Source organism: Fundulus heteroclitus, chromosome 12, assembly GCF_011125445.2.
Source record: "Fundulus heteroclitus isolate FHET01 chromosome 12, MU-UCD_Fhet_4.1, whole genome shotgun sequence".
NCBI lineage: Eukaryota > Metazoa > Chordata > Actinopteri > Cyprinodontiformes > Fundulidae > Fundulus > Fundulus heteroclitus.
The window spans coordinates 33595316-33609071 of NC_046372.1; positions in this window are offsets into that span (position 1 = coordinate 33595316).

Here is a 13756-nt window from a genome sequence, read left to right on the forward strand (position 1 = left end):
ATGACACCAACAAAGCTCAGTATTTATGTACTCTAATGTTGCAAATCAGCTGATCCAGGCTCATTTTAGTAAGATGGATGCTACTAATGTTTTGGCATGCATTACTTTATTGCCGCATGACACCACTCTCCATGCTTTAATTTCCATATGGCTCCGGCACTTTATTCTCCATTGGCAATAATGTGATTCTTCCTCGGAAAAAGATGAAAGATCAATATCCTCTCAAGGCTGCAAGCTGGGGAGGGGTAACAAGAAAAATAAGACCATCCACTTCATTCCTATTGATATATGTCAGGGTAAAATGGTGTGGATGATAATGAAATTGTTGAAAATGTACAATTTATGTGTCGACGAGTTAGGTTCTAGGAGGTTCTTACCCGTATTCCCCACAGGCCATTGTCAAACCAAAACCATTAGCGTGTTCGGGGGGTAACATTAACCTTTCTGCGCGGGCTTACCAATATCTCATCACAGCCATAGTCTTGCTATACTGTACTTTTAAATACTGCTCCTTTATGAGACTGGCTGTCTCAAAGGCCTTTAAAACATATATGTGTATTGGATAAATGGTCATTGATAAAGTCAATCATCTGCTGCATTTTTTGACAGTTTGTCTGAGTTACAGCCATTCATCTGCCTTTTGCCTCCCTGTGTTCGGGGGGCCTGGAGGGGTCCGGGCGCACTCTGCTGAAAGACATAAGGCTTTTTCTAAAGCCATCAGTGAGGCATCGTTGTCTACAAGACTGTGTCACTATTCATGTTTGGGTCAAAAGCTTAGAGGACAAGATAGGCACTCACTGAGACAATCAGAGTAAAAGTATTGATCTATGTGGCTGCTGCCAGTCAGTCATTAATGCTGGCTGGATAGGGAAAAGAAAGAAAAAAAATGTAACATAGAATCCTTAAAGGGATAGTTCAGGTTTATTGAAGTTAGGATGTGTGATGCTATTATCTGGAAGAGTTCTCTTAAGTAAGGCATAAAAATGTGGAGTGCTAGTAGCTTGATCGCTTTTTGGAAATCTGGAAATTAAAAATACAGTAGATCACACTGTACATGTTTAAGTAATTGAAATATGCATTCAATTATATAATATACACACTTCACATACTATTGTAACAGCTTTTTTATGGCTAAACAAGACATGTGTGTCACTACATAAAATGACATTGATAGGAGCCGGCTGTATCAATATGACTGATCAGCTGAGACAAATACAACTTTGTATCTCGTGAAAGAAAAACATTTTCAGTTTAATTTGTTCTGAATTGTTAGATGGGGGTCGGTCTCACTAGGTGGTGCCATAAAGTCTATGTCACAATTGACAGTTTTAACGCGCTGATGTATGAATTCAATTTATTTTTGGTATACATGTACTTGAAAACAATAGCTAATGGAGTATTTGGTTATTTTTTTGAAATTCTACTCGTTTTCTGGCAAATCAGCAGCGTTTGTTTCAACAAAACAACTATTTCGCTAACAGGAATGAAAAAAAAACAAAAAAGACAACAAAAGATATATTGTGAAAAATATGTTTGTTTTTTTTACCTTATCATTTGCATTTCTTAAAAGAAGCCTTCGTAGCAAAGAAAAATCTACTTTTGAGGACATGGTGTATTCAGTGGTAGAATCTCCAATTAAGTGATTGGAAAACACAGGACTGCTGAAGACTCGCTGACAGTAACTAACCCACTATCCCGCAACAGTTTCACAGAGCCTCACTTCAAATGAATCTTCCATCTAAATCATCCCTTGATATTTCAATGCTTTTTGAAACTGGTTAGACTGGTTTTCACATTTTTGCACTTTAACAATGTATTAATTTGGGGTTTGCGAAATTGCATTACATTTTATCGGTGCTGATGCCAGATTTGTGAGAATGTTGTGTATTATCGCCCAGCTTTCTATGTGAGTGTATGTGAGTGACTTTCCTGTGTCCCTGGCCTGCCTCCCTGTGGGTTTGTGGGAGCGCATGTCAGGAGGTTGATTGTTGTGGAGGTGGTGATCGTGGCTGCAGGGCTCCTAATGAAGGTGTGCGTAATAAAATCAGTGCACTTGGGTCCTCGTCTGTGCCCCTCCTCCCGCAAACTCCATCTGATTGAAAATGGAACAGCTGTGATGATTTAATTTACATGTTAATAACCAACAGGCCTCCAGAAAATCGTCCAATAAACGTCTTTTTATTACCGCCTGTATCTCCTACGACACTAGGGAATGAGTAGGAGTGGGAAAGCGGGTGTGAGGGAGAGAGGGGGATGTGTGCGCAGAGAAAAGGCGACTGTAATTAATTGTTTAAGTGATTTTATTAAAACAAAAATGATCTTGTGGAGGTGTGCAGAATGAGGATAGACCACTGGGCAGTAAATAGCATCAGTGGGAGACACTGTTGGGGGGTGGTGATGATGAGGATGATGATGATGATGTTTCTGTGTGTGTGTGTGTGTGTGTGTGTGTGTGTGTGTGTGTGTGTGTGGAGGGGGTTGATGTGATGGTAGAGTAATGGTGACAACTCCATCCTTTAACTAAGCTTAAATGTTAATTCTTCCATTGTAAAAATGCGAACGGCTCATTTTCATGCAGCTTGGAATATTGTAGAATTTCTTATATAAGGTGCTGTAAAAGACGTTGTTATTACAGTGGAGAACTTTCTTGTTATCGTTGTTCAAAATACATCCAGAGTCTTAAATCAACTCCACTCTCTAAAAGCCGTGTGGGTTTATGTGTTAATGCAATTTTATGGACCTTGAAACCATTGCCATGAATGCATTTGTTGGTTGTTTATGCAAAATTATTGCTTACATTAGAAACCAACAATGAACCATCAATACTTTTCCCAGGTGCAACGTGTCCTAAAAACAGAACCTTCAAAATGTTTCTCTTTAGAGAAACTGACTGGTATAGAAGTAAAGCCGTCTGAAAAAAAACTATGGCCACTAAAGTGAACACAAATTTATGATTTTTCTTTCTACACTTCTGTGCTTTTCTTATTAGGTAGTTGTTCTGAGAGGAATCACTTGAAATGTTCCGTTCTCAGTTTCTGTTTTCAACAAGAATGTGATTAGTGATGCACTACCTCTAATATCAGCTTCCTTTGTAAATAATTGGTTTTTCTCCAAATAAACATACCCAGCAAATGTGCTGGGTATGTTTGAAAGGTTCATAAAACAGCATTTGCTTTTCTGAAGAGCTGATTTGGGGTCCCAATTAAAGAATTTTAAATGATCGCTGATGAAACTCAGTTTCTGATCCCATGTATTTGTCCAACCTCTGACATTTTCATGGTCATTTTCAACAATCACAGTATGTTGTCCTGTGTATGGCTTGCAAAACTGTATAGGAGCTCAGACAGATTAATTCGTTGAGTGAATGTTGTTTTCTACCAACAATATAATTCAGCTCACTGTGCGGTGATCGTCACAAACCGTTTTTTTGGTGTATCAGAGGAAATTGTACCTAGCAAAGTTTAAAAACTGGTCATACAATGTCATGAACGGAGTACTGTGTTGCATGGCATTCATGAATAAGTAAATATTATACTACTTTGTAATGGGTAATTCCACTGCACTTACTGGGCTTACATGGGATTGGCATCACACTGGGACTAGGACCTGTTCTTAGATGGCTTGGATGAATATCAAGGACAAACGCCTTCTGATCAGAATGTCCCTAGTTTTTGAGATTACAATTATTTTACATGAGTCAACATTTCCTTTGGTCTTATCCCTTGTCGGACTAGCTGCTGGTTTCAGCTTCAAATAGGATGCATATCTCACTGCTGTTCTTTAAGGCAAGACAGCATAGTCCATGCTATCAAAATCCTGAACGCCATCCAGCTCAACTGTATTGCGATCCATTTTGCTGTCTTTAGAGTGGATCCCATGCTGTTTTTTATGGATTAGGAGTGCTTGTTGGAAATAAATTCTTCAGCACTTTGAGCACTGATTCAAAGTCTTCAGCGCAGCTTTACTGGGGGCTAAATAATTCTCTGTAATTAACTTTTATTGGCCTTCTGGGCACAGCTATTACATCAAGGCTACGGAGCTGATAGAAATTCAAGATTTGTTCAAGTTTTGCTTCTTGTTTGCTGTTTTTTTCTCCATGATTTGAACCTCCACACACCCCTCCCACTCCTCATTCCACCTTTCTTTTCCAAACCACCCAGGGAACCAAGAATTCCTTCCCGTCCGCGGAGAATAGAGGATAAGAAATAGGGGTTGAACCGGGGCTCCCCGTGCTCATCTTTCCCACCCCTTTTTCATTCTCCTTACCCCTCCTTCTCACCGTGTCCTCAGAGAGGTGGCCCTGCCACAGTGGCCATTCATGTCATTGTCAGGGAAGCCACATGGTCGCGTCTCCATGCTTCTCCTGGGACACGAGGAGTTGGGGGGTTGCACAAAGACAGGACTCTCACTGGGTGGGAACAGTAATTAAAGAATAGAGTAGAAATAGAAGCAAAAAAAATATAAAGAGAAAGAACAAAAGACAAATGAACAAAAGGAATTGCAGATTAGGCGGGGACGGGGGAACCAGCTTAAGGTCCATGCAAATCATCGGGGAATATTCCCTCGCCGTGTACAGCTCTGCACAACAGCTCAGTGGTGGGATCTATTAATGATCCAAACAGCTCCAAGGCATTCTCCAACCACTCACTTAGAGTGCTGCGATGGTGGGTGGGGGGTAGGCGAAGGGTGTGCATTGCTGCAAGTTGTTCTAGGAAACTTGGAATTTCATCCCACCATCATGAGCATCTTTGTTACCTCTTTGATCACCGGGTGTTCATTTTATTGACTTGGCTCACTGCTGGTGTGTGACATTAGAGAACATGGGCTGGCTGGGGTTGGCCCTACCCTCTGAGATTTGACACAGTCAGAGCTGTAATGCAGTTGGAGCCCCGAGGCCTTGTCATGCCAAGATGGAAAGCCAACCCACAAACAACACCTAAAGCTGTTTACCTTGCCATCCTTAAAGCAAAGAAACCTTACTGTGACACTGCAGAAAGGCTGCAAAAGAGCCAGATTTATGCTAATAGAATTTGTGTAGAGGGCGTTAAAAAAATAGAATAAAAAAAAAACATCCCCCTGCTATTCTGCATTCGCCGCTGAGATTGCCATAGGGGGGGTGGGGGTAAAAAGATAGCAAAGGAGGAGACGGGAGGTAAACAGCGAGATAATGTCTACGTGTCGCACATTCCAATGTGGATCACCAGAAAGTTCTGGGGTGGTTCCCAGGAAGCGCCAACTTTGGAGGGGTAAAAGGTCACTGTATGTGGACAATGACGCCAGCTCAGCGTCTATTGACGGGGAGGGGCCAGGGGCATTGTGGGGAGGGCACCGAGTGGCTCTCACTGCCAGTCATAGCAGTGTAGTATTTGCATGGGCTGCCAATCACCTCAGAAAGGAATGCACTCGGGTCAGGAGGGGTCAGGCAGGCGGAGCCGAAGACAGAGCGAACACAACAAGCCCTGACGCATCAGGGATGATGGGGTAGAGTCTGTGCACGCATCTGTGTGTCTGTTGCTGCTGCAGAGAGCAAATCCAAACCGCCAAGCAAATAACGGCTCTGTTAACTGTTATGTTACTAAATTTCCAACTAAGGCATCTATCTTGTACCACATAATGAGCATGCAATAGTTTTTGGTTTGTTTTAGTATGTTTGTTTGAAAGGACTACTCATACAATATTGCGACATCCGAACATTGAACTCTTTAGCCACGTAGCTTTTTTTAACTTCCATTTTAAAGTTTGTGACAACTCTAGCGGGGCCCGGAGATCTCCCTAACCAGCCTCACCTCGTCACTGTGACCGTGAGCAGTTCTGTGAAATGGAAGGAGGAAGAAAGCAAATTGTTTGTGCCGTGGGCCTTGACAGGAGGCTACAGAAGCCCAGTATTAGCAAAGGATAAAAGTAATGGGATTTGTAGTGGGAAAGCAGCGTGTGTCACAGAGGTGCTGTTGATGGGTGATAGGGGTGAGTCGCCGCCTTTTAAAGCTGATAAGTATCTGTATGGGAGAGGGGGACAGAGAGCAGGGCAGCCGGCAACAGAAACAGATAAATGCCTGCTCCTGTAACTGCACGCTGTATCTTTATCACTTGTTAACCATGTATTTGGATTTTGTCCCCCATCAAGATTGGAATAGCAATATGTTAAATCTGTCTTATCTGTAAACTTTAAATGCACGAATACAGGGCTCTGCAAGAGCTTTCTGCCCCCATCTGCCCCAGACTTTTTCCAGTTTTCTTAAAGGGATCCACGGTTAGTTGAACATGTTGGCCTAAATATGTTGTAATTTTCCTTTTAACTTAAAAATTGCTATTTGCGATACGGAAAAACTCATAATTACTTTAAAAATTGTAGATCCTTTGTTATATTTTTCACCCATGGAGGTCGCCATTTGTTCACCTTGCGCAATGCATTGATGACGTGGTTAGGCCCTACCAGCGCCGTATATTACCCTCTCAGTCTCTGGGTCCTACTGGACTGGAACCTACATAGTTATCTGTTGTTTATTTAACTGCATTTGACTGGTGTAGATCTAGACAATGCCACACTGTGTCGCTGTAATTTCAAAACAAAAAAACAACAGAAAAATCGAGGTGAGTTTTCATCGCTTCTCCCATGAAAAAAAAAGAAAAGCGAAGTTGGAAGAAGCCAACTTCCGAAGGTCCCACATTTGTGCACTCAACACTTCATCTCCAGAAGACTTTGAGTCGTTTGTACAAACAAAACTGATAAAGGAGCCAACAGATGGCAGTTACCATCGCAAGCTAAATCCAAAACCAGCCATGCCAAGTATTTTTATCCATAAAGCGGCAAAACCTTGCGAGAGAAAGACGCTGGGAGAAACATCAGAGACAGGCAACACTGGACGCCCTTTTAAATAACAACGTACTGCCATTGCCGCCGGTACCGAATGTGAAATCACGGACCTGACACCAGACTGAAGACCAGACTCTAAACAGGTGTTAACGGATCGAAGACCACACCGATCAAATCCTAAGAAAGTGTTATTGCACCTGTCACCGGACACAGAGCACTATTTGCCGCATCACACAGTCCAATGAGTCATTCATTGTTTTATTATTATTATTATTATTATTATTATTATTATTATTATTATTATTATTATTATTATTATTATTATTAGCAGTAGAAGTAGTATTAGGACTACTACATTGTCAATTTTAAAGCGCTCCAGTTTAAACTGAAAAAGTTGAACGTGGCTAGACGGAGCTAGCGGTGAAGGACCTAATATATGTTATTTACCCAGAATGCATTGCAAAGTATTTAAGTTTATAAAAGCTAAACATCTTACAGGATTTTTACTGTATGGTTTTTACATCTAAACTATATACTTCTCAAATAAAGTCTATTGTTATAACTGATCGTTGATCCCTTGAAAGGATTTTTCTTAGCATTGTTAAAGTTGAAACAAAAAGAACTAGGGCTTTCCATGTTTTGCTCCAACTTTTGCGAAACACATTCCCCACTCACTTTTTACATATACCATTTTGGGTGACTGACTGTTGCTAAGTGGGTAGAGAGGTGGTCTTGCTTCAAAAAGTTGTTGGTCCAATTCCACCTTCCTACTGCTTATGTGATCCTGGGCAAGGCACTTTAGACCCAGTGACCTGACGATCTGTTTACAAATGGAATCGCGTGAATGTGTTTTTTTATTGCTAAATCTGTCAGTGGTCAGTATGACTAGAAAGGTGTTATATTAATTCATACCATTCACTTTACTGACCTCCACAAGTAAAAAATAAAATGAACTGCAGTAAATTACTAAGTAAGGCTTTTTTGACTATCGTCTAATGTTCATAACTCAACATTAGATAAATTTCATATGAATAAAACTTTTTATACAGGTGAACCACATATGTGATTTATATGTTTCCTTCAAATGTTATGTGTTTAACTTTTTAAAATGTAACTACTGTGCAGATATTATTGTTGTTTTATTCTAAAAGCTTGATGCCTATTTCCATCAAACACAGCGACTTCTGACGTAAACTAGCCTGTTAGGCAACTTCGGTGCATTTGCATTTCACTGATTTGTTTATCAAATGTCCCTTTTGAATAAAGAAATTAAAACTTAACAAGTGCACAGTTTTACTTACATTTGACTTATAATGGAAAACAGCATATATATATATATATATATATATATATATATATATATATATATATATATATATATATATATACTTTATCTACTTCGACGTGACATATAGTAATTTCTCAGTAGGACACTAGAAATGTCAGGCATTAGATTCTGCAATACATGAGCAGTAATGTTTCTTTTTTTTGTTTTTACAAAGAACTACTGATTTTGGAAACACAACGATAGTAGAGACAAATATCTGCAGTGGCTTTGCTCAAAAAGTATTGGCCAGTTAGACATCGTCAGAAACACAAACTTTGTAAAAATAATAATTTCGTTAAATATTTTTTATGTGTCTACACAAAAGAGAGGTTTATTCATTCAGTTACATAAACTCTTTAAAGGAAATGTTTTAGCAATAAATTGCAATTTTCTATGACCTGTATGATAGAGTTTCTGCACCATTGCAACACTTTCAGCCAGTTAAAGCAATATATCAGAACTAGGACAGCTCAAAGTTAGGCGAATGCCCCGGAGAAGAGGAAGTTGAGCTTCTGTGGAGCCAGGCAGTTAGTGTGGGTGCAACGAGTTCCCTATTCAGCTCAGTGTAAGCTGGTCACCGCAGCGGCTTCTGATGTGTGACTCAACAGAATGTGAGGAGAAGTGCAAGTGGACACATGGCAGAATGTGGTTGTCCAAAACGCACGAATCATGAATCCAATACGCATGAATCAAGGGTCATGATTTCGTATTTGAGCTTTATTAAGCTCAAATATAAATCAGTCCCTTAATTGTGTTACGATCTCAGAAAGATCTTCCTTCAAAGTTAATGAAATGTTGTTTCTATTTCTTCCAGGCTCGTGCAGAGTGCTGCTATGCTTTCCTGCTGCTCCGCTTCAGCCACAAACTTAAAACATTGCCTCTCTTCGCAGCAAAATATCATCCTTGTTAAATTACACCTACAAAAGAACCCTGAACTCATACTTTTGAAAAATATACAGACATGTTATTCTTTGCGTTTGCAAATACACATACTATCAGCGAATGTTTGGAAAGGGGGATGAGGGGAGGGGAAAAAAAGGGAAAAGGCAGCAGACTCTCTCTTATTGACTCAGCGGGCACTATGCCGCACAATTAGTCCAAACTACAAGGAGAGGGAGGGAGTGAGATAACCCTAAAAAAAACTGTCTGTGGAAAATTTGGAGAGCTTCCCAAAATACACAAACTTTCCCGACGAGTACATTTCTTTGGTATGCTGTAATCTCATATGGCTGGCCTTTTCCGAGCCCCTCCGTGAGACTTCTTTCTCCTCTCCTCGCAGCTTTCCAAGCTCCCCAGCCCCCAGGCCTCACCAGTCTACTTCACAGTCTGGCCTAGTCTCAGGCCCCCTAGCCCCAGCCTGCACAAAATCCCCTTCCAAAACCCACTGTCCACACATGGCAATCATTAGAAAACTCTCCTAAAGAGCAACATTATACCACGAATTGCAGCCTTGCATGAAATTTTGATCACTTAAACCCATCTTAAAGAGGCAGCAGCCACTTTCTGCTCAACGATGTCCTTTTCTCTCTCTCCATGAATGGTAATGCACTTACCTCTCAATAGTACCCCCCCCCCCCCCCCACACACACACACACACACACACACTCTGTCATTGTACCAGCCCAACAAAGCCAAATGAGGCTTGTAGGCACTTAGGAGAGGCAGCACCAATGAGGGGCCCTCTTTAAATAAACCTTGTGGAAAAAAAGTACAATGCTTTGTGATTATGCATTGGTTAGTTTAAGGCCATTTTCTGCTGCATTTGCTTCCCTTGTGGTGAAATACAAACAAAAACAAATGCTGGTGTGAGGGAGATTCCTTCCTTTTCCCCACAAATCTCCACATCGCCCCGGAAAATTAGCCATTACTTGCGGCACGCTGCAGACCTGAACAATGGAACCGCTGATATCCAGAGCTAAATTGCACCTACAGAGGAGACTCAGGAGAAGAAAGCAAGATGCAAAAAACCCCATTGGGTTTGCTCATAAACAATGATTAAGGCACCTCAAGTAGTGGCATGCCCACTCTTTGCCACTCACTTCGCACTACCGCCTAATTAGTTGGGGCTTTGCTTTTACTGCTGGCTTTAGTGTCATAAAATTAACAAGTTTCGCGAAAGAACAGGAATGGGCTCAAACTGTGGTGTGGGTTTAACAAGCTGCTCGTGGGTGAGGCTGTTTGTCTTGCACAAAGGAGAGTGTGCGGTCCCAACAGGCCAGCAATTGCAATGCCTCGACTGGGAAGAAGGAAAGGAAAGGAAAGGATTAGGACTCCATGTGGAGCCGTTTATCCCGAGGAATACATGAAGGAGCGATAAAGCTCTGGAGGGCCCCACATGGCCCTTAGACAGAACTGGTGCCAGGGGAACAGCTTACCATGCCTTGTGCCCAGCAGATGAATAGGATTTAGGTAAAAGTGGATTTTGCGAACTCTTCCCCTTCCATTCATTTTGTCTTGAGAAATACTGAACTGAACTTAAATAGGCGCAACTCGCAAAAAGCCTCACACACCCTTAGAAATTACAATAAAAGCATAAGCATACATGGACTTTGTTTCAAATGTAAAATTCCATTTTATAATATTATAAACTGGAAGCAAAAGGAAAACCTGTCAGCACGAGGCGCATAAGATTCTAAGATGTGGTTTGATTCAAACTTTTAAGTTTTGGGCGGCCAGTTGTTTCACTCAACCTCAAGTGGCATACTGCAGTCAGGACCTCTTGTTTTATTACGTTGTGTTTAAATCACGATTGCGTCATTTGGAGCCTTCCAGTTAGCTCCATTCATATTCCCATCAGTTCTGACCATTATTCCTGTTCCTGCTGAAAAAATAAACATCCCCACAGCGTGATGCTGCCACCAATCTGCCACTATGTTCAGTTTCTGTTTCCTCTCACCGTGGCCTCTTTAATTGGTTTTCAATATTGGTAAGTCTTTAATTCTAAAGCTCAAGTGGGTAAACCCCCAATATATCCCAGAAAGCTACGTTCTGTCAGCTGTATTAGATGCCATGCTCTGGAATGTGCCCAGGATTTTCACAGATTTTGGCAAAACTGCATTTCCTCACCATGCATCTTTTGACTTTAGGCGTATAATAAGAACATGCAATAGAGCTTTACCATTCTGTATTTTTGTTTACTGTGTGGTCGTTTTATACAGTCCTGGTTAAAGTGGCTGCTACCTTGATCATGTCTCCCTTGTATCATTCTCTGTACAGTTGTATTCATTGAACATATAATAATGCAGATTAAATTACACACAAACTGTATTTAGACGAGTTCTTAAATCGGTTGTTTGTACCGGATTTTATTTAGGAATATTAGAATAACAGCACACCTTTCAGATTTTATATTTGTATAAAAAGAGTTTAAAAACATGGATAATTGTCCTTCCAATTCACAGCCATACACTAGTTTGTATTAGTCTACCGCATACAGTTGTTTTAAAATAAAATCAAGCACTTAGTGATTACTTGGAGGTGGCATCTGTAAACAATATTCTTACCTGTTTTTTTTTTTTCAAAGAAACATCCACGTCTGACCGCCACTATGAAAAACATCGGTTGTAGGAAAACACTTTATTGACATATACATCTTAGTGAAATGTCAAGGAGGGCATCCAAAAGAGAAAGAATAACATTCATAATCAGTGTGTCTAAATTACAGCAGAGCCAGATATATGCTTATCCCTCTTTAACCTGTTTGGAGAATTTTCAGAACGGCTCTCTTTTTTTTTTTTATATCAAATAGTCAAACATTACTTGGCCTATTCTATTTCCTAAATAATTTTTTTTCCTTGTCTGGCTGCATATTAAGAGGCAGAACGTCGTTTGGAATGCTGGTTTCTATTTTTGAAATGTTCTGAAACGATGTTTGCATACATTTGCATAGCCAAGTGCAAATTGAGCCATGAATATGCAAATGCAGAGCTGATGTCTGTGGCAGCCTCCGCTCTGCCAGGTTTATAGAAGAATTCGTTTACACACACACATACACACATACACACCCACGCTTACACACTGACACATGCAGATTTTTCTCTCACCCCTTGCATCTCTGCATGCTCAGAGAGGACTGGTTGTTTAAAACATGATCCTAAAAATCATTAATTTGCTTGTATCGCCTTATTAAGTTGGTATTTTCTGGATGCTGTTTTCCTGTCGGGGAGCCAGCCTGTATGCTTTTCCATTGCCTCATTAGTGCATGAGATGGACTGCGTACTCTCACGAAGGTCCTCTTGCTGACACTGAGACCAGACACCAGCTCATGCTCAGTGCACCCGACCCCTCAGAATAAAGTCTGACTTTCTTTTTTTTCTTTTTTTTTTACTGCAACTGTGGGCATTTGCTCTGCCACCCTGTAAGCATCTCTCTTGCTTTTCCCTGCTGCCCTCTCTGTTGACTTTCTCCTTTCAACCTCCGTACCATCAGAGGTATTTGATAAGAAAGTTTTAAATAGAATTGTTGTAAGAACAAATAGTTTGCATTCAAAGACACCCAGCTTACTATAAGTCATATCGGCCAGCAAGGTCCACATCAGCACTTCATCCAGATTGCTTTTGGCTCTTAAGAAACAAAGCAAAATCCAAAACTCTTACAAGTCATTATTCATTTCCACATTAACATCCATCCAGATAAAAATTTGCATAGTTTAAATGCAATAAACAGTGAGATCTCTGCATAAGTCCTTAAAGAGTGCAACATTGTTTAGCAAGTTTTTATTTTCAGTTGTGTTGAGGCTTGTAACTCATAATAGCTGCATTAATTTCCATATCTGATGTCAAGATTTATGTAAACAAAAAAGCATCAATGAAATTAAAAGTGAGTACAAAGCCCCTGAGAATGCAGTCAAAAGATGCAAACATTCAAGGGCTTTATTATTTGCATCCAGTGTGCTTGAGACCTCACATATCTAGACTGTTGATGGTAAGATTTCATTGCATATCGGAAATATGGCTAATTCAACAGATGACAATGTCATACACAATTCTTTGAAAATATTGAGCTATAAGATATCTCTGATCCAATGAAAAAATAATTAGATACACCAATCAGTGAATTGATAATAAAACGTGCCTTAGTGACTGTATTTTTTTTTCTGATGGTTAAATTCATAAATTCTATAAAACGTTTCAGGACCTTATAGCACACCATCATACCATCCTGCATTCAATACCCGGTGCCTCGCTTCATTTTGGAGAGATGCAACAATAGTTGCAACCCATAAGAAAGGCAAGTATCCAACCAAATGTCAGTCTTACAGACCTATTTTAGTAATTGCTGAATACAGACCTGCCTTTATTTACATAAATCTTTCCTGGGCGTATTGGTAAAAACATGATACACTTTATTCATCCAGACCAGACCAAATTCATCTCTGGATGATAGTATTGTGACCAAATTAGAAAGTTATTAATTTACTAATTCATTCAAAAATTAAGGAAGAAAAGCAATGGTTTTGTCCTTAGAAGCCAAAAATGCATTTGACAGTTTCTTGAAATTATATAATAGCAACTTAAATATCCAATAGCAATAATTTTAAATGTTTTTTTATGGATGCAGACACTATATACAAACCCACAATAAGCAGTTATGGTGAACATATTTGTATTAGATTG